Genomic DNA, 23,533 nt, shown 5'->3' with positions numbered 1-23,533 from the left:
CTTCTTTCATTTCTGTCGTGCGGAATTTGTTGAATTTGGAATTTGTGCCTTTGTATCTCTATCCTCTCACAAATGGTGAGGACACGTGCAACCGAGTCAGCTGAGCAAACTTGTCATCGGCCATAGTCTCGTTCCCCTCGATGATCTCTCAACTACCTCTCTAATTAGGCCTTTTGCTACTCATGATCAACTCTTAAACCCAACAGCTAACCCGAAAATATAAAGTGAATACTTCAAAATTCATCACGAAATAGTAAACAAAGTCACTCATATTTTATAATATTTTTCAACAATTTCATCTCTAGTTTTATTAATCAATGCCTATATAATAGTAGAAGACTTGCTTTGTATTTGTAAAAGAATTGATTGGAAATAAAAATGTATGAAAATGATGATAGATATAAAAAAAGAAAAAAGACAAGATTAAATTGATGAGAAATAATATTGAGAAATATAAATCTATGATAAAAACAATTTATCTTGGGAAAACTAATTTGTTGCAATTGTTTTGTGGGAGGAGAAAATTTTTATAGCTCTTCCCAAAAGCAAAAAAAATTGCTTTTGCTGCTGCCCAAAAGTACTTCTCTGTCTTGGCTAAACACCTCAAATTTTCAGTAAAGTATTATTTTTAACAAAAAAATAATTTACATTACATTTTGGCTTCCCAGAAGCTTAGCCAAAAAGGATCTAAATTATTTCATCTTAACTACTTAAATTGTGATAGACAGAGTTATCAATTTTAGTGAGAGATAACAAAGGTGTTAGTAAACTATGTTCGATACTAGAAAATCAAAGAAGAAAAAAATGTTAGTTTAATAAAACAGAACATAAATAATTTCCGAGCCCACAAGTTTCTTGTGTGTCCTTAAAGAATTTAATCTCCTCACTGTTGTCCAAGGTTATGGATTACTTCCTCCCACGATAAAACAGAAAAACTATTATGTAATACTGAAAATCAAAATTATAGAACTCTAGCGAACTCAACAAACGGAGCAAATCACACTTGACATTTTATTTATATGGAAAAACAATGTAACAACTTGTGTGATTCGCAAGTAAGGATTAATCGCATCTGGATAAGTAGGATTCTGTTTGAACTTTCCATAGTGAACATATGTCGGATATACTCGGTCAATCGGTAGATATTATATCTTTGAACCGTCGAACTTTGGTGTATACCTAAATAACCATAAGTCACACAATCAACCTTTAACCGTCTTTTGTTCTCATTGTTGCATTTGTTTCAGTCATGAACACCACCTGGTTCATAAGTGTGTAGAGAACTGGTCTTACAGAATTCTCTTTGAAGCAACTTACACTTCACACTTACATAGGTGATTACTAAATGTGTTATCCCGTAGATACACTATTTGACATATCCCGTATAAAACAAAGAAACCATTAAAAAGTCTTAATGCTTTATCCTAAGTACTGAACATTGTCTTCATCACGAGAATGGACCAAAGTTTTATTTGACAATGTTGAACTGTCATTAATGACTTTGTTTGATCTCCTTGAACCTAGATCTTGGGATCTCTATTCTTTTAGGTAGAGTTACCGCCATAATAACTTGTCATCGACCATAGTTCCATTCCTCTCTATGATCTCTCAACTGCCCCTCTAATTAGGCCTATTGTAAGTGGATCCGACACATTATCGCTTGACTTCACGTAGTCAATTATGATAATTCCCCTAGAGAATAGTTGCCTAACGGTTTTATGCCTTCGTCGTATATGACGAGATTTCCCGTTATATATAAGGCTCCTAGCCCTTCATATTTGTTGTTTGACTATCGGAATATATACATTTATGTTCTAACGATTTGGGCCAAAATGAAATATCTTCAAGAAAATTTAGGAGCCATTCAACTTCTTCACCGGCCTTGTCTAAGGCTATAAACTCAGCCACCACTGTAGAGCGTTCAATGCATGTTTGTATGGATGATTTTCAAGACATCGTTCCTCCACTGACTGTTTAGAATCGGTTGAACCGGTGATCTAATTTGCATCACTATACCACTCTTTACTATCACAGGATACTTGTTGTAGTGAAAAGTATAATTTTGAGTATATTTCAAATATTCCAAGTCTCATTTCATTGTCATGAAAGTTCAATGCTAACTTTCTTATGTCGTAAACTAATACGTCTTGACTTTCTATTGCATATCCGATTATTGACTATATTTAGTATAACAACACTATATTATAACAACATCTGGAATGGTTGATCTCAGTTGTGACCACAACCTTTTAATATATATCACATTTCGCAAACACTCACCCTTTTACTAGCATTTGTATGCTATTTATTCATATTCCACAAATGGAATACATGTTTATACGATATGCAAATTATAACACTTTCGTTCATGAAACAAATCCAACATACTATGGATTTTTATCATTTTCATCAGTTGGTTCATTATATTATAGACCAACTTATTAATACATACGTTCATGAATGGTCATGTCTATAAACAAATGTATAGACGCATCTTTACATGAAAAGTCACAACCTTCGAAGTGACATCTTTTCATAAACGAACTAAACAATATAAATTTTCATGAAAGAAACAACCTTTCGAGAAAGGCACATGACCAACATCCGAATTGATAGTTTCATCAACTAGTCTTCACTAAGACTGAACAAGTAATGAATTCACCGACTACCTTACCAATATCCACTAAAAATTTGTGGGGCCCAAAAGTATATCATTTAGTTCTTCTAAATAATATAGACATCAAGTGTAACATTGGCTTTTGTCATGCATAAGCTAAACGCTCGCACATTTGAAATATTTCATGTGCCTTTTCTATTATTCGTTATCAACATATCATCCACATATAAACGCACAATGACTACATGATTTGGGGTATTCTTAATGTAAACACATTTGTTTACACTCATTAATTTTGAAATTATATGATAATATTTGGTCAAATTTCGCATGTCATTATTTGGGTACTCATTTTAGTATATAAAGAGACTTAACACGTTTACACACCTTCTTTTCTATTTCAGGAACCACAAACCCTTAGTTGTTTCATGTGGATTTTTTCCTCCAAATAACAATTTAAAAAGCATGTCTTCACATCTATTTGAGGAGTTCAAGACTGTATATTGTAGCAAATGCGACTAATATTAATATGTATATAATTGTCACGCCCCAAAAACCCGCCACAGGCGTCGTGATGGCACTTAGTCTCTAAGACTAGGTAAGCCGATTACAATTATAATTTAAGACTTTATTTTTAATCGAAACTAATAGAGTAAATAATTATAACACCTTCCCAAGACTGGTAATACTGAGTCATAAACTCTAACTGAATACATGCAATGATCTCAAATGTAACGACCTGACCTGTCGTTTTGAGTCTTAGGACATCGTTTGGAAGTTTGAGGCCCTGGGCAGCTTCACTTAAGGTATTATGACTTGTACGCGTGGTCGGAATTTAATTTCGGGAAGTTCGGAGTTGATTTGAAAAGAACATTCTAATTTCCAAAGCCTTAAGTTGGAGGAATTGACTAAAGTGTAATTTTTGAGCAAACAGCCTCGGAATTGGGATTAGAGGGTTCCAACAGGTTTGTATGATGATTTTGGACTTGGGCGTATGTCCGTATCGGGTTTTGGATGACTCGGGAGCGTTTCGGCGCCTATTATGGAAGTTGGCATTTTGGAAGAATTTTCTAAATTTGGGTTGAAATGCATTTCAATGTTATTGATGCCCGTTTAGGATTATAAGCCTGGGAATAGCTCCGTATGGTGATTATGGTGCGCGTCCGGATGTGAATTTGGAGGTACGTAGGTCATTTTGAGGTCATTTGGCGAAAGCTAGAATTTGAAGGTTTTTGAGGAGTTTGACCGGGAGTGGACTTTTTGATATCGGGGTCAGATTCCAATTCCGGAAGTTGGAGTAGGTCTATAATGTCAACTATTACTTGTGTGCAAAATTTGAGGTCAATCGAACGTGATTTGATAGGTTCCGGTATCGAATACAGACGTTTGAAGTTCTAAAGTTCATTAAGCTTGGAATGGGGTGCAATTCATGAATTCGACGTTGTTTGATGTTATTTGAGGCCCCGAGAAAGTTCGTGTTATGTTTTTAGACTTGTGTGGGTGTTTGGTTTGGATCCCCAAGTGCTCGGGTGAGTTTCGGAGTGGCTTCAGAGTGTTTTGTTAAGAAGTTGGATTGCTGGTTCTAGTATGATCACAATTGCGATGTTTTGGTCGCAAATGCGACCATCACATTTGCGAGGTAGTGTTTGCATTTTTGAACCTGGGCTTCTAAGGGAATGGATCGCATTTGCGACAATATGGTCTCTTTTGCGAAGCCTGAAGAGTTCGCATTTGTGAACTCTGTATCGCATTTGCGATGATGGCCAACTCTATCAGGGGTCGCTTTTGCGATGCTTTGTTCGCATTTGCGAATGTCGCATTTGCGAACCCCCCCTGTCGCAAATGCGACGTATGCGACTGGAGCCAAGGGCTTTTATTCCGAGACTTAGCTTATTTCCCTCATTTCCCACTTGGACTTAGGCGATTTTTGAGAGCATTTTGAGAGGGGGTTCCATCATCATCAAGAGGTAAGTGATTTCTTCTGGTTGTGAGTTAAATACAAGGTTTATACATGGATTAAGACATGAAAATTTGTAGAAATTTGGGATTTTGAAGAAAAATCTAGAAATTGTTATTTGGACTTTGACCACGAATTTGGGCATGGATTTGAGAATAAATTATATATTAGAATTCGTAATGCTATGGGTAGTGTTTATCTTCAAAAACTTTCGGAATTCGGGCATGTGGGCCCGAGGGTTGCTTTATCAATTTTTCGAGCGGAGTTAGAAATTGTTATAAATAGATTAATTATGAGTATTAGAGTATATTTTGATTGGGTCGCATCTTATTTGACTAGTTTTGGAGCGTTGTGCATCAGTTTGAGTTATTGGAAGGGCTTGGGAGCTGATTATGGAATTTCTGAGCGAAGTAAGTTTCCTTTCTAACCTTGTAAGAGGGAATTAACCCCATAGGTGAACTAAATTATTATGTGCTTCTATTTGTGGGGACTACGTATGCACGTGGTGACGAGAGTCCGTACGTAGCTACTAGTTATGCCTATGTCCGGGTAATTGTAGGCTTACATCATGCCTTGTGGGTATTGTTATTGATATATGTTTATTGTTTGTCTTGAGAAGGAATGGGATTGAGTTTGCTTATTAAATGTTTTGAAAGAAGTTGAAACTGATGAACAAAATTGAGATCTTAAAAGATTTCATTTGAATTTCGTATTTTGAAAAGAATGGAAGAATACTATAATAACTTAAGAAATCTATGTGTAACCGCGGGTAATTCCTTAAATTTATATTTGACCGCGTCTCATGTATGATCCGTGAGCAGGGTAATAGATGCATCTATGGTTCGCGTCGTTCGACCCTCGGTAGTGTACAGTTTACATTTATGTTGGATCGGGCCGAACGTCCTCGGTGGTCTTTATGTGTAATAATAGAACATGAAGCTCCTTTTATAACTGGTACAAATTCTTTATTTGAAAGATCATTTGTTTTAAATGAAGGAAGGGATTTGGGTTCTTAAATATTGTGATGAATTGTTCAGTTATTTCTTATTTCGAGTTTTATTGTTATATATATCTTGCTTAATTAGACTTTCATATTATCATATTGTTGGCCCTTAGTAAGTGTCGAAGTTGACCCCTAATCACAACTTCTTCGAGGTTAGGCAGGATACTTACTAGGTACGCGTTGATTTACGTACTTACGCTACACTTGCTGCACATTTTTGTGCAGGTGCATATATGTCTAGTGGCCTTGTAGGCGTAGAGGCGAGGTTATTGCGGGGACTTAGGTGAGCTACATTCCACGTTATGAGTCCACAGCCACCAGAGTCTCCTTCAGAGTATTTATAGTTTCCTGTCCAATTTGTGTTCCGGATATATGTTGTATTTTATTTTATATTCCTAGTTGATGCTCATGCACTTGTGACATCGGGTTTTGGGCGATTATGGGTTGCACTGTATTGGAAATTTTAAAGATATTATTATTTATTTTGTAAACTTCATCTTTTACTATTTAATTGAAGGAAATATGATTTAAGAAATATTAGAAACGAGAACCGAATTAAGTATTTATTTTTGGCCTGCCTGACACCATCACGACCCTTATGGAATTTGGGTCGTGACAATATGGCATCAGAGCACTAGGTTCACTTAGGTCTCACGAGTCATGAGCGAGTCTAGTAGAGTCTTGCGGATCGGTACAAAGACGTCTGTACTTATCTTCGAGAGGCTACAAGAGTGTTAGGAGCACTTCCCTTCTTGATTCCTCATCGTGCGATTCGATTCCTTTGAGGCTTATGCCTTCATTCGCTTCCTATTCAGTCTTATGCGACGTAAAGTGCTTGTTACAAATTGGGAATCGAGGAATTTTAATGCTACTACAGATGTGGTGCAGGATGTTTCTCCCTGCGTATTTGTTTGGGCTATTGTCGTCGCCTCACGGAAGGCCGTTCTGCTGTTGCAGCTCAGTGTCAGCATTACCTAAGGTTTTGAGATTTGGCATTGATTGTTATGACGATTCGTGCGTTGCTATCGCACCGTGTTTGTGTAATGGAAGGATGTTTGTCTATGCGTCGAAGCAGTGAATGACTTGGAAGGAGTTTTACTCAGTGCATGATTCAGAGATCCAGTATTTTATTTTTGGTGAATGAAAGGCAATCGGACTATGAATGTTTAGGTTTGTGTTGACGGAGTAATGAGACTTGGTATTTCAAGCATGGTGGAATTTTCATCTGTGATGTGGTGTCGCCGCCCTGGATTGAATGTGTTAAGTTCGCCGGTGTTATGGTCTTCATCAATTTGCCTTCGGGCAGGGTGGTGTGAAACAGTGCCGGGGAAGCGGCTGTCAGAGATTGCAGTGTGCGGTGGTTCAGGATTTAATCGGTGGTCCAGGTGTTGAGGGCTCAAGGAAGATGATCTTCGGAAATGTTTAAAGTTGGTAGCGATCTGTTGGTTTAGGTGCTACAGAGATGGATTTTGATTTAAGGCAACAACTGGGCAGCGAAGGATGAGGAAGAACATGTGGGAGGTGTCTTGCGATGGTTAAACTTCTAGAAGGCGAAGTGTGAGAAACAGAAGTCGGGTAGTTGCTTAAAGTAGAGGGTTTGACCAAAGTGGGAGAGTGGCAGAGTAGCATATGGGTTATGTGGTAGGATGACTATACGCCTTGGGAAAAGTTAGAGTGATTTGGGATTCATGGTGGACAATGACTAGGTCTACGGGCTTAATTTGGAATATTGGCTCCTATATTGAGGAAGATTGGGTGTGACAGGAAGGAGTTGCCTAATATGAAGTAGGATACCGCATGACTATGGATTGGAATGTATTGTTTCAACTTTAGTTGATGTCCATGAGGAGTGAACGGACTTGTACAGCTGGTGAATGAGCACGGGCTCAGGACGATTTATTGGTTCCGTGGTAATTGTACTCGGTGCAGCGTTGTTAAAAGATGTCGACATGGAATTTCCACATGTGGGATATCTCCTGTGAGCAGGTTAGCGGTTGTGTGGTGTTAATGAAGCTTCTACGAAGAATTTTACTGGCTATCCAGTAAGAAATCGAATATGTGAATATGGCTAGTGATTTAGAATGTTCATGAAATGTTTAACATAAGGATTTCGAGGAATTTGGCGGGTTGTTTGTGCAATATCATGTCAATAGGAGATAAGGAATCTTGGTGGGTTCCAGAGTTATGCAATGGTAGCTTCAAGCTAAGTGGGAGAGCCCCATCGTCTATGATTGGATTGCATAGTTATCAACTTGTGCATTTTCTGGTTATCATGACTAAGGAAAGAGAACATCACTAGTAATTTGAGCAAAGGATTCGAGGAATGTGTGTTGTAATTGGCCTTATCGATTCATGTTTAGGTTTAGGGAAGACTCAGATTTTATGCTTTGTGAGGATGTGATGTACAAGGAAAAGGAACTTAGTCGGTTGCTTCTTTGAGAGAGTGTTCATGTGCTAGAAGGGCCTTGAAGTTTGATCATAATTGGGAACAAGTCAGAGTGGGTGACGATCAACAATGGTTATAGTGGGTTCAAAAACTCAAAGTGCAGTGCTTAAGGATTTCGAGTCTGTGGTATGGTTAAGTATCGAGTTTTGGAAGTGGATTATGGAAAAGGGGACTTGGAATATTTTATGTTGTCTACAGTCTGCGGTGAAGCATCGGAGGAATGAGAGAAAATAACTTCAGATTCATGGAAGAATTTTCAGAATAGGTGTACCAGTTGAAGATACAAATATGCGCATAAGGAGGGGATGAGATGGTTCATGGGTTTTGGAGACAACGTGGTCTCGTGATATAAGGTCACTCAGGATGAGTGCGGATTGGGTACATGATGTTTTGAATGGAGCTATCATTATTTCTAAGGCAAGTCCCGAGTAAATTAGAAGAAGTGGCTCGGTTGGTAATGGTTGAATCAGCACGGTTATGGTAGTGGCCAGTTTCTCCAGCGTGAAGTTATACATGTAGTTTGTGGTTGTACACTTGGGCTTGAGCGCCACTGCAACTTGGCTGATTTGGGAGGTATTCGACTCGTATGGCTTTGTTATGTAAAGGGATTTCCGAAAGAGTTATGGCAGTTTAGATTACGACACGAGGTTGTATATTCTATGGTTTGGGAATTAGGTTGCATGTTGCATTGGTTCTTCCGAAATGAGCTAAGTAAAAGGTTTCTATATGATGAAGTGTTTATCCTATTAGTAGATTAGAGGTTATTATGGAATTCTGGTACTCTCATATATTGGCATGTTAGGTGCAGTGAGCGGCATGGGAAATTAGAAGCTGAGGATCAAGGTTGCGGTTCGGTGTTGACAAGAATGTCACGAGCTCGGATAAGCAGGGAAGAATTCAGATGTTTAGAGTAAGCTGGTATTGTCCTTAGCATCACTTGAGATCGGTGTCCTGTGTAAGAGGCTTTGTGTATTGATTTGCAGCTTCTTGTTTTGCTTTATAGCGTTAGTGTGACCGGTGGTATGGGTGTGCAGACTTGTTACCTGGTGCGGAAGGTTGTGGGAGCGTATCCCACGGGAAGATTGTATAAGTGTGTCATGTAGTAACTTGATTGGTTAAAGATTGGAAACCAAGTATGGGGAGTGTGGTACTATCGCTAATGTGAGAATTTATACCAGGAGGTAGCTCGGTTCATTTGGTTGTGGAATGTGGAAGTTTGTTCCGGACTTGACGGTTGTTCTTATGTATCGTGAATAGGTAATTGTGGGCCCTTGAGACACTACTTAGTCAAGCATGGTATGATCAGAATCGGTTTGAGGTCCGTGGATGGATCTAAATGAGAATGTGGGTTCTATATCAGGCCGAATGTGCTCATCTCAGCATAGCGTTGTTTTCGGGAGGGTCTTCGAGCCTTGGATGTTATTCCTATCGTGAGCTATCCCGTGCAATCTATATTATACCAATTGGTTTGTGAAGTGGTTTGATTATTCACACTCATATTGAGATCCCGTATGGTTTGTGGTATTATGTGAGCAGGTTGGCTCTCGAGATACAGGTCATATATCGCACCTTAGTGGTGCTTGCATTTTGTAGCGCGTGGCGCTACCCGTCTCCCCAGGATTTGTATTATGCACTTGGCGTGCTTATGGTCGATATTTGGGCATTTCGTGTGTATGAGCGTTACGGCTCGATGTGTGTCTTCTTTAGATTATTATGGTTGGATCGGGTGGCACGCCACCACGGATATGTTGATTAGATTGGGTGGCACGCCGTCATAGGTATCATGGTTAGGTTGGGTTGCATGCCGCAACGGTAGCATGTGTGGATCGGGTTGCACGCCGCAACAGTGTGTTATTGAGTACAGTTTCCCATATTTATTATTGCGTGTTTTGCTTCTCAATTCCCGAGGAAGGTTCATAACATCCTTTCAGTTGTTTAATTAGCTACGTGGGTTGAGTAACTCTTTCCAGAGTTCATTTTTCCTTATGTACCACATTCGAGTTTGTGGATTGTTGGCACATTGTGGTATCCTATGAGACTTTTGGCAGTGTCTAAGGTGGCTTATTGCCTGAGAAGCTTGTACTGGGTGAGACGAGATTATTGGACCTGAGATCAGTGCGATCGGATTTATATGAAGCATATTAAAGAGTAAATATTGCTATTCAGTCTAGAATGAGGTAGTGGTCCTTGTCGGGAGGAGAGACTCCATAAATTGTGTTTCGGCAGGTGGTTATGAGTTCTATACATTTTCTCTATTGTGGCAATATTACAAGAGTTGGAACAGGATTTATATAAGTCATGATGTATGTTGTAAGCATCAGATTCGTGGGTTTTCGGTTGTTTTTATCAGATGATGTTATAATGGTCATGTAAATTATGCGGTGCATGGTAAGAATTCAGTAAGGGTATACAATCATGTGTTAGTACATCATGTAGTGATGGATACGGTGTTCGTATGTTGGAACAGACCTGTTAGAGAATTTCAGATGTTGGAATTTGGCTCTCAGGCTTATTTGACTAGCAAAAAGGGAGGATTTTCAGGTTTGCTCGAGCAAATGTGCTCAACTAGTTTATGGTAGCACATGTAGGTGCACGAGGTGTAAACAACGATTTAAGACAACTCCAGAGCAGTTATTAACACGTTCGCGGAGGAACATATGTTTAAGTGGGGGAGAATGTAACGACCCGATCGGTCGTTTTGAGCCCTAGCACATCGTTCGGTAGTTTGAGGCCCTGGGCAGCTTTACTTCAGGTATTATGACTTGTACGCGTGGTCGGAATTTAATTTCGGGAAGTTCAGAGTTGATTTGGAATGAAAATTCTAATTTCCGAAGACTTAAGTTGGAGGAATTGACTAAAGTGTGATTTTTGAGCAAACGACCTCGGAATCGAGATTGGAAGGTTCCAACAGGTTCGTATGATGATTTTGGACTTGGGCATATGTCCGGATCAGGTTTTGGATGACCCGGGAATGTTTCAGCGCCTATTATGGAAGTGGGCATTTTGGAAGAATTTTCTAAATTTGGGTTGAAGTGCATTCCATTGTTATTGATGTCCATTTGGGATTCCGAGCCTAGGAATAACTCCATATGGTGATTCTGGTATTGGGAGCGCGTCCGAATGTGGATTTGGAGAGCCGTAGGTCATTTTGAGGTCATTTGGCGAAAGCTGGAATTTGAAGGTTTTTGAGGAGTTTGACCGAGAGTGGACTTTTTGATATCGGGGTCGGATTCTGATTCTGGAAGTTGGAGTAGGTCCGTAATGTGAATTATGACTTGTGTGCAAAATTTGAGGTCAATCGGACGTGATTTGATAGGTTCCGGCATCGTATGTAGACGTTTGAAGTTCTAAATTTCATTAAGCTTGGAATGGGGTGCGATTCATGAATTCGACGTTGTTTGATGTTATTTGAGGCCTCGATCAAGTTCGTCTTATGTTTTTAGACTTATGTACATGTTTGGTTTGAAGCCCCGGGGGCTCGGGTGAGTTTCAGAGTGGCTTCAGAGTGTTTTGTTAAGAAGTTGGATTGCTAGTTCTGGTATGATCGCAATTGCGATGTTTTGGTCGCAAATGCGACCATCGCATTTGCGAGGCCGTGTTTGCATTTGCGAACCTGGGCTGCTGAGGGAATGGATCGCATTTGCGACAATATGGTTGCTTTTGCGAAGCGTAAAAAGTTCGCATTTGGGAACTCTGTATCACATTTGCGATGATGGCCAACTCTGTCAGGGGTCGCTTTTGCGATGGTTTATTCGCATTTGCGAAGGTCGCATTTGCGAACCCCCTGTGGCAAATGCGACATCTGCGACTGGAGCCAAGGGCTTTTATTCCGAGACTTAGCTCAATTCCCTCATTTTTCACTTGGACTTAGGCGATTTTTGAGAGCATTTTAAGAGGGGGTTCCATCATCATTAAGAGGTAAGTGATTTCTTCTGGTTGTGAGTTAAATACAAGATTTATACATGAATTAAGACATGAAAATTTGTAGAAATTTGGGATTTTGAAGAAAAACTTAGAAATTGGTATTTTTGGATTTTGACCACGAATTTGGGCATTGAATTGAGAATAAATTATATATTTGAGTTCATAATGCTATGGGTAGTGTTTTATCTTCTTAAATTTTCGGAATCCGGACACGTGGGCCCGAGGGTTGCTTTATCGATTTTTCGAGCGGAGTTGAAAATTGCTATAAATTGATTAATTATGAGTATTAGAGTATATTTTGATTGGGTCGCATCTTATTTGACTAGTTTTGGAGCGTTGGGAATCGATTTGAGTTATTAAAAGGGCTTGGGAGCCGGTTATGGAATTTCGGAGCGAGGTAAGTCTCCTTTCTAACCTTGTAAGAGGGAATTAACTTTATAGGTGAACTAAATTATTATGTGCTTCTATTTGTGGGGACTACGTATGCACAAGGTGATGAGTGTCCGTACGTAGCTACTAGCTATGCCTATGTCCGGGTAATTTTAGGATTACATCATGCCTTGTGGGTATTGTTATTGATTTATGTTTATTGTTTGTCTAGAGAAGGAGCATGATTGAGTTTTCTTATTAAATTTTTTAAAAGAAGTTGAAACTGAGGAAAAAATTGAGATCTTAAAATTTTTCATTTGAATTTCGTATTTTGAAAAGAATGGAAGAATACTATAATAACTTAAGAAATCAATGTGTAACCGCGTCGCAAGTATGATCTGCAAGCGGGGTAATCCCTTAAATTTATATTTGACCGCGTCGCATATATGATCCGCGAGCGGGGTAATAGATGCGTCTATTGTTCGCATCGTTCGACCCTCGGCAATGCACAATTTACATTTATGTTGTATCGGGCCGAACGTACTCGGTGGTATTTATGTGTGATAATAGAACATGAAGTTCCTTTTATAATTGGTACAAATTCTTTATTTGAAAGATCATTTGTCTTAAATGACGGAAGGGATTTGGGTTCTTAAATATGGTGATGAATTGTTCAGTTTTTTCTTGTTCTTAGTTTTATTGTTATATATATCTTGCTTAATTAGACTTTCATATTAGCATATTGTTGGCCCTTAGTAAGTGTCGAAGTCGACCCCTCGTCACAACTTCTTCGAGGTTAGGCGGGATACTTACTAGGTACGTGTTGATTTACGTACTCATGCTACACTTGCTGCACATTTTTGTGCAGGTGCATATTTGTCTAGTGGCCTTGTGGGCGCAGAGGCACAGTTATTGCGGGGATTTAGGTGAGCTGCATTCTACGTTACGAGTCCGCAGCCAGTAGAGTCTCCTTCAGAGTATTTATAGTTTCCTGTCCAATTTGTGTTTCAGACAGATGTTGTATTTTATTTTATATTCCTAGTTGATGCTCATGCACTTGTGACACTGGGTTTTGGGCGATTATGGGTTGCATTGTATTGGAACTTTTAAAGATATTATTATTTATTTTGTAAACTTCATCTTTTACTATTTAATTGAAGGAAATATGATTTCAGAAATATTAGAAACGAGAACCGAATTAAATATTTATTTTTTGCTTGCCTGACAGCGGTGTCCAGTGCCATCACGACCCTTATGGATTTTGGGTCGTGACACTAAAGATCGAATATACAATACTGTTCGAATAAGAGTTGACAGTACAATAAAATGGAAAGACTCCAAGGGACTGCGACGACCAAGCAGCTCTACGTTGAATCCTTGCGATCAACACACTACTCTGTCCGAGTCCGATATCTCTAATACCTGGCTCTGCACAAAAATGTACAGAAGTGTAGTATGAGTACACCACAGTCGGTACCTAGTAAGTATCAAGACTAACCTCAATGGAGTAGTGACGAGGTACAGTCAAGACACCCACTAGTCTAATAACCTGTACAATATAGTATACAAAAATAATAGAAAACAAATAACAATGATGGCAACAATAATCAGCCAGTGATATACATAACAGGGCAACAAGAACACCATAAATATTATTCAACAAATAATAAATATAAGTACAACCAATTAAATCAAGTCCTTCAAATATAAATCTTTCGACTATATGATTCTCAAATAATACTCTTCAGAAATAAAATTCTTTCACATAAATCAATTTCTAATATAATTCCTTCAAATAGATATTATTTAAAATATAATCCTTTCAAATAAAAGTCACCTTGTGACACCTCATCTCATAATCATAAAATAATTACGGGTCTCTGCCCACTTTCATATTTCCACAGCACCTCGTGCCCATATCTCTATCACAACCGCACAGATAACTCTCGTTCCAAATATGTCTATACATAAAATCCACACGATTAATTTATTTTCAATAACGTAAGGTTATCATTTTTAAACCGAGTAAGTATTCAACAAAGAAATGAGTTTATTTTAGAAATAGTTGTAGTGAAGAAAATGACATTTCAATTTGAATAAAATATCAGATAATCTATTGCTTCGGAGTCTTCAGAGTCTCGCACTAAAAATCCCAAGCCAACACCATACAACAAGGAATACAAACACATAGTAAAATCAAATAATACATCACGGCAGCTCATAAGGATTTTCCTATCACGGAAATACAAAATAACCAAAAGCAAGTGCAACCATAGAGAGATGTCAACAAAAGGGCACTCCCGAGATACCGTCTCGTAGTCCCAAAAGTAAATGCTCAACATGGGATTTCCCGAGGTACCGCTGTCACGACCCGAAACTCCTTCCGTAAGATGTCATGATGGCACCTAGTCTCTAAGACTAGGTAAGTTTATAAATGCGGAATATAACTGAATACAAAACTGAAATTTAAACCTTAACAGTCGAATAAGTAAAAACTTCAATTTAACAATTTCAACTCCCAAAATCCGGTAGAAATAAGTCACAAGCTTCTAAGAATTTATTCTCCATGTCTCTATACATATGAGTATAAAGCAAATAAGGAAGACAATATAGTAAGATAGAAGGGGACTGCGGAGTCTGCGGACGCTGGCAGATATATGTCATGACCCAAAACTAATCCTGTCATGATTGCGCCTGTCATGGTACAAGCCAAGCCGACATATTTCAAAAAAAATCGATATTTCATTTAAAAGATAAGTTAAAGCTTTTCATAATAAAATCTTCATAAAAGAGTTCAACTCAAAATAGAAATGCGGAAAAGATAGCCCGACATCAGGGTGTCACTATGTCATGAGCAACTAGACTCTCAATCTAAAAGAAAGTGTCTACAATAATCTGCGTCTAGATATCAATACAGGTACAATAATATAAGCCCTCCAAAAAGTTTCACAACAACAATTAGCAACAAAGTGCAACAACAAAATAAGAGCAAGTACAGCCTCATAGGGCTACTATCACTCATCTATCTCAACAACTCAATCACTCAGCTGTCAACCTTAATACTCTCAATCAAAGGTACCTGCGCGCACTGGGGGTGTACAGACTCCGGAGGGGCTCCTACAACCCAAGCGCTATATATTGTTGCGACGTGCAGCCCGACCCAATACTGCTGCGGCATGCAGCCCGATCCATATATTGCTACAGCGTGCAGCCCGATCCGATATATGGCTCAAAGGCTTGTTGCGGCGTGCAACCCGATCCAATATTGTTGCGGTGTGCAGCCCGATCCAATATATCTCACATAGCTCTCAACCCGGTACTCAGGCCCTACCTCAGTCACTAACCTCTCCAGCCCCTCGGGCTCACATAATATCATAATAACTAGCCCCAACAGGGAATACAACAAGTATCAACAAGAAATGAGAGGAAACAGAGATATAACACATAATAAGACTGTGACTGAGTACAAGACAGCAATTAGCAGTCAGTTCAACAACTATACGACCGTTGCGGGTCCCAATAGTGATATCATATGCCCTAAGCATGGTTTCTAACATGAAAGGCAGTCAATTGCTCAAAGACAAGGAAAATTAAGTAATAACAATGGCTATTCCGCAATGCCCTTGCTTACCTCAATCTGAATATATCCCTACTCCGCAATGCCCTTGCTTCTCAATTCGGCCTCCAAATGCTCCAAATCTAGTCACAACCAGTACAATACCATTAATATATGCTAAAGGAAGCAATTCTATTAAAAAAAAAATACCAAATTAGACCCAAAACCCGAAGTTGGTTCAAACCCGGCCCCCGAGCCCACGTCTCGAAATTCGACAAAAGTCACAAAACTTGAAAGCCCATCCACTCACGAGTCTAACCATATAAAATTTATCAAAATTCGACCTCATTTGGTCCCTCAAATCCTCAAATTATCCTCTCCAAAATCCCAAGCCCTAACCCCCTATTTGCACTCCTAAATCCCACTAATTAGATGAGAAAACAACGAGAAAACACCATAGTTAGGAGTATTAGAACTCAAGAAACTTACCTCAGTGAAAACCCCTTGAATCCCCTTCAAAATCACTCCAAAAGCTCCAAGGCCCGACTTGAAAATGGTGGAAATGAGCAAAAATTTGCGAAGTCTTCTATTTATAGGTTCTGCCCAGTCTTTTTGCACTTGTGGCTCAAAATGCGCACCTCCGGTCTCGCTTTTGTGAAACAACCTCTGCATCTACGAAAAATCACTAAGTCCCCAACTCCGCACCTGCGCTCCCTATCCGCTTCTGCGACCTCACAGGTGCGAAAAAGACCTCGCACTTGCGGCCACTGCCTGACCTCCTCTCTTTCGCTTCTACGGGAAACTACCCGTTTCTGCTAACTCGCAGATGCGCATACCTACTCGCACATACAGTTCTCCCCAGTCCAACATACTCCTGAACCTACATCCGTCCCACCGCACCTGCGGCATCTCACCTGCGGCAATACCCTCGCAGGTGCGATTACACCAGCAACAGGCCAACTTCAGCAATTCTCCAAACTTCAAACTTGATCCGTTAACCACCCGAAACACACCCGAGGCCCTCGGGGCCTCAACAAAACATGCCAACAAGTCATATAACCCCATACGAACTTAGTCGAACCTTCGAACCATTCAAAACAACATCAAAACACCAAATTACCCTCAGATTCAAGCCTAAGAACTTCCAAACTTCCGCAAATGACGCCGAAACCTACCAAACCACGTCGGAATGACCTCAAATTTTACACACACGTCACAAGTGACACTATGATCCTACTACAACTTCCGGAAATCCATTCCGACCCCGATATCAAATTTTCCATTGCCGACCAAAATCGCCAAATTTCCAACTTTCTCCAATTCAAGCCTAATTCCACTACGAACCTCCAAATCACATTCCAGACGCGCTCCTAAGTCCAACTTCACCTAACGGAGCTAACAGAATCATCACAAATCCAAATCCGAGATCGTTTACACATAACTCAACATCCGGTTGACTTTTCCAACTTAAGCTTATCTCAAATAGACTAAGTGTCTCAATTCACTCCGAAACCACTCTGTACCCGAACTAACTAATCCGGTATAACACAATGTAGCTGGATAACACAAAAAGAAGTAGAAATGGGGTAAACGGGGCTATAACTCTCAAAACAACCGGCCGGGTCGTTACATCCTCCCCCTCTTAAACAAACGTTCGTCCTCGAATGGGTCTAAAAACATACCTGGAGTCTCAAATAGGTGTGGATATCTACTCTCCATCTCCCGCTAGGTCTCCCAAGTGGCCTCCTCAACTGGCTGACCTCTCCATTGTACCTTCACTGAAGCTATGTCCTTTGACCTCAACTTTTGAACCTGCCGATCCAAAATGGCCACCGGCTCCACATCATAAGTCATATCACCCTCTAACTGATCCATGCTGAAGTCCAAAACATGGGACGGGTCTCCAATATACTTTCGGAGCATGGAAACATGAAACAATGGGTGCACACTTGAAAAGTTGGGTGGCATGGCATGCTTATAAGCCACCTCCCCTATCCTCTAAAGCACCTCAAAAGACCCAATGAACCGGGGGCTCAACTTTCCCCTCTTCCAAAACCTTATAACACTCTTCATGGGTGATACCTTCAGCAAAACCTTTTTCCCAACCATAAAAGACACATCACGGACCTTCATGTCCACATATCTCTTCTGCCTAGACTGCGCCGTGCGAAGCCGCTCCTGAATCAATTTCACCTTGTCTAATGCATCCTAGACCAAGTCTGTACCCAAGAGCCTAGCCTCACCCGGCTCGAACCATCCTACTGGAGATCTACACCTCCTCCCATATAAAGCCTCATATGGAGCCATCTGAATGCTCGATTGATAACATATTGTTATATGCAAACTCCGCGAGTGGTAGAAGCTGGTCCCATGAACCCCAAAGTCAATGACACAGGCGCGCAACATGTCCTCCAATATTTGAATAGTGCGCTCGGACTGTCCATCCATCTGAGGGTGAAAAGCTATGCTTAATTCAACCTGAGTACCCAACTCTCGCTACACGCCCCTCCAAAAATGCGATATAAGCTGAGTACCTGTATCTGAAATGATGGAAACTGGGACACCATGCAGGCGAACAATCTCTTGAATATAAATCTCAGCCAGCCGCTCCGAAGTGTAAGTAGTACTAATTGGAATGAAGTGCGCAGACTTAGTTAGTCGATCCACAATGACCCAAATAGCATCGAACTTCCTCGAAGTCCGTAGGAGTCAAACTACAAAGTCCATAGTGATCTGCTCCTACTTCCACTCCGGGATCTCTAATCTTTGAAGAAATCCACCCGGTCTCTGATGCTCATACTTAACCTGCTGACAGTTGAGACACCGATCTACAAACCCAACTATAGTGCTATCTCAAATCCTGGTACATCTTCCCGACACCTGGATGGATGGAATACCGCGAGCTGTGGGCCTCCTCAAGAATCAACTCCCGAAGCCCATCTATATTAGGCACACATATCCGACCCTACATTCTCAACATGCCGTCATCACCAATAGTCACATCCCTAGCATCACCTCGCCGGACCATCTCTTGAAGAATGAGCAGGTAGGGGTTATCATACTGACGCTCCCTGATACGGTCATAAAGAGAAGACCTGGAGACCACGCAAGGCTATACCCGACTCGGCTCTAATATATCTAATCTAACAAGCTGGCCCGCTAAGGCCTGAACATCCAATGCCAAGGGTCTCTCTGCTGCCGGAAGATATGCTAAACTCCCCAAACTCACCGCCCGACGACTCAAAGCATCGGCCACCACATTGGCCTTCCCCGGATGGTACAAAATAGTGATATCATAGTCCTTAAGAAGCTCTAACCATCTCCGCTAACGCAAATTAAGATCCTTCTACTTAAACAAATGCTGCAAACTCTGATGATCAATAGAGATATCACAATGAACCCTATACAAATAATGACGCCATATCTTCAAGGCGTGAACAATGGCTGCTAACTCAAGATCATGGACAAGATAGTTCTTCTCATGGGTCTTCAACTAGCGCGAGGCATAGGCAATCACCCTACCCTCCTGCATCAGAACACATCCAATGCCTATCCTCGAGGCATCACAATACATGTTGTAAGAACCTGAAGCTGATGGCAGAACTAAAACTGGAGTTGTGGTCAATGTAGTCTTGAGCTTCTGAAAGCTCTCCTCACACTCATCCGACCACCTGAATAGAGTACCCTTTTGGGTCAATTTGGTCAAGGGTGATGCAATAGATGAAAATCCCTCCACAAAGCGACAGTAATAGCCCGCCAAACTAAAAAAGCTCCTAATCTTTGTGGTTGAGGATGGTCTAGGCCAACTCTGCACCGCCTCTATCTTCTTTGGATCCACCTGAATACCCTCACTTGACACTACGTGCCCCAAGAATGCTACTGAACCGAGCCAAAACTCACACTTGGAGAACTTTACATAGAGCTTCTCCTCCCTCAATCTCTGTAACACAATCCTCAGATGCTGAGCATGATCCCCCGGGCTACCAGAGTACACCAGGATGTCATCAATGAATACAATAACGAATGAGTCTAAATAGGGCTGGAATACACTGTTTATCAAATGCATAAACACTTCTAGGGCAATGGTCAGCCCAAAAGACATCACTAAGAACTCATAATGGCCATATCGGGTCCTGAAAGTTGTCTTAAGAATATCCGAATCCCAAATCTTCAGCTGGTGATAACCTGACCTTAAATCAATCTTGGAGAACACCCTCGCCCCATAAAGTTGGTCAAATAGGTCATCAATATGTGGAAAAAGGTACTTGTTCTTGACAGTGACCTTGTTTAACTACCTGTAATCAATGCACATCCTCATGGAACCATCCTTCTTCTTCACAAAAAGGACTGGTGCACCCCAAGGTGACACATTAGGTCGAATAAACCCCTTATCAAGGAGTTCCTGAAGCTGTCCCTTCAACTCCTTCAACTCCGCCGATGCCATACGATACGGTGGAATAGAAATGATCTGAGTGTCCGGCACTAAATCAATACCAAAGTCAATATCCCTATCAGGCGGCATGCCCGGCAGGTCTGCATGAAACACATCCAGAAAGTCACGTACCACCGAAACAGAATCAATGGCAGGAGTCTCTGCACTAACATCCCTTAAAAAGCCAAATAGGATAGACAACCCTTCTCAACCATTCGTTGAGCCTTCAAGTATGAAATCACTCTACTGGAAACATAGTCTATAGAACTGCTCCACTCAACCCTCGGCAACCCTGGCATCGCTAACGTCACAGTTTTAGAGTGACAATCTAGAATAACATGACATGGAAACAACCAATCCATACCCAATATCATATCAAAATCGACCATACTGAGTAGCAAAAGATCTACTCTGGTCTCCAGACCCCCAATAGTCACCACACATGACCGATATACGCGGTCCACAATAATAGTATCACCCACAGGAGTAGATACATGAACAGATGAAACTAAAGACTCGCAGGGCATATCCAGAAAATGAGCAAAATACGAGGAAACATATGAATAAGTGGAACCAGAGTCAAATAATACAGAGGCATCTCTGTGACAAACTAATACAATACCTGTAATCACAGCATCTGAAGCAATAGTATCTGGTCTGGCAGGAAGATCATAGAAATAGGAATGGCCACCCCCTAATCTGCCTCCCCCTCTCGGGTGACCCCTAGCTGACTGGGTTCCACCCCTAGCTGACTGGGCTAATGGTGGAGGAAGTGATGCTGATGACATAGACTGGCTCCTCTACGGAGCGGGACCTCCCACTAGATGGGGACACTCTCTCCTCATGTGACCAAACTCCCCACACTCATAGCAACACCCTAGTGTTGGTGCTGGTGCTGGGGACTGAAGAGAGCCCCAAGCACCGGGATAACTAGCAGAAGGACCCGACATAGACGGACCCTGACCCGATAGAGCACGAGAAGAACTCTGCACTGGAAGGGCACTAGGAGATGAACGGACCTACTGATAACTGTGAAATCCATGGCCAGATGATGTACCACGGTGAACTGGGTGAGTTGTCTGAGCATGCCTGAATGGACAGCCTTTACTGTGCTGGAACTGACCCCCAGAAGGAGTACCACTAAATCCACCCTGTCCACGAGGCCTCTTGGCCTCCCTCTCAACCCTCTCCTAACCACGAACCATCTCAATCTACCAAGCAATGTCGACAACCTCATCAAAAGTAGCACCAGACACTCTCTCTCTCTGGTCATAAGAAATCGAAGCTGAATCTATAAACCTTCTGATCCTCTCTCTGTCCGTGGGAACCAACTAGATAGCATGATGGGCCAACTCTGAGAATCACATCTCATACTGCGTCATAGACATATCACCCTGACGAAGCTGCTCAAACTGTCTGCGCAGCTCCTCTCTGCGGGACTGAGGCACAAACTTCTCCAGAAGGATAACGGAGAACTACTGCCAAGTAAGGGGTGTTGCGCCAACCAGCCTACGCCTTTCGTAAGCCTCCCACCAACTGAATGCAGCCCAAGAGAACTGGAAGGCAGTGAATGAGACCCCACTGGTCTCCAGAATACCTGCTGTATGGAGTATCCTCTGACACTTATCGAAGAAACCATGTGCATCCTCTCCCTCTGCACCACTGAAAGATGGAGGTTGGAGTCTCCCAAACCTCTCCAATCTATGTTGCTCATCCTCAGACATAGCAGGAACAACATAGTCCTGAGCAGCTGTAACCGGCTGGACGGGTGGTGCCCCCGGTGTCTGGAATCCATGTACCACCTGCTCTGGTGTGCGAGCAGCGGGAATCTGAGCACCTCCCCCAACCTGAGAAGTGGTTGCTGAGGCCAGAACAGAGACCGCCTGAGCAAGGCTGGTGCACGCATTCAGAATCAGAGCTAAGGCCTCCTGAAGGCCTGGAATCACAATAGGCACAAATGGTGCCTGAGTTGGTGGATGAACAACTGGAATCTGGTCCTAATCAGGGGCAACTGGTGGATCTGCAGGTAATGCCCCAGCTGTTTTTCGGGTTGCACCTCTGCCCCTACCATGGCCTCTACCACGGCCTCGGCCTCTCGCGGCCCTGGCTGGTGGTACTGGTGGCTGGCCCTCCTTACCGGTAGTACGAGTCCTCACCATCTATGAGAGAATGAAACAACAAATGTTTAGTTACTAGAATCAACAGATTCGCACGACAAAAATTCAAGAATATGGAGTTTCATAAGGGTCATGTAGCCTCCCGAAGATAACTACAGACGTCTCCGTACCGATCCGCAAAACTCTACTAAACACGCTCATGACTCTTGAGACCTATGTAACCTAGGCTCTGATACCAACTTGTCACGACCCAAAACTAACCCTGTCGTGATGGCGCCTGTCGTGGTACTAGGCAAGCCGACACATTTCCAAAAAAACACATCGATATTTCATTTAAAAGATAAGTCAAAGCTTTTCATAATAAAATCTTCATAAAAGAGTTCAACTCAAAATAGAAATGCGGAAAAGATAGCCCGACATCAAGGTGTCACTAAGTCATGAGCAACTAGACTCTCAATCTAAAAGATAGTGTCTACAATAGTCTCCGTCTAGATATCAATACAGAGAAAGAAAGATAATGAGGAGGGAGCACAAGGTCTGCAAACGCCTGCAGCTACCTCGTAAATATCCGGAAGATCAACTGTGCACGAACTCATTAACCTCCACGTCCAGTCACACCTGAATCTTCACACAAGGTGCAGGGAGTAACGTGAGTACTTCCAACTCAGTAAGTAACAAAATAAAATAAAGAACTAAGAAGCAGTGACGAGCCACATAATTTCAGTTCATTTTAGTAATTTCGGCAAGAAAAGTAGGCATGCTTTCAATTTGGTGTTTTAAAACAAAACATTTCGGGTTCAGGTACAACAATATAAGCGCTCCAGAAAGTTTCACAACAACAACAATTAGCAACGAAGTGCAACAATTAAATAAGAGCAAGTACAGCCTCACAGGGCTACTGGCACTCATCTATCTCAACAGCTCAATCACTTAGGCTCTCAGCCTCAATACTCACAATCAAAGGTACCTGCGCTCACTGGGGGGGGGGGGGGTGTACAGACTCCGGAGGGGCTCCTACAGCCCAAGCGCTATATATTGTTGCGGCTTGCAGCCCGACCCAATACTACTGCGGCGTGCAACCCGATCCATATATTACTGCGGCATGCAGCCCG

The sequence above is a fragment of the Nicotiana tabacum genome, chromosome 14, assembly GCF_000715075.1.
Source record: "Nicotiana tabacum cultivar K326 chromosome 14, ASM71507v2, whole genome shotgun sequence".
Lineage (NCBI taxonomy): Eukaryota > Viridiplantae > Streptophyta > Magnoliopsida > Solanales > Solanaceae > Nicotiana > Nicotiana tabacum.
This window is presented reverse-complemented; position numbering follows the sequence as displayed.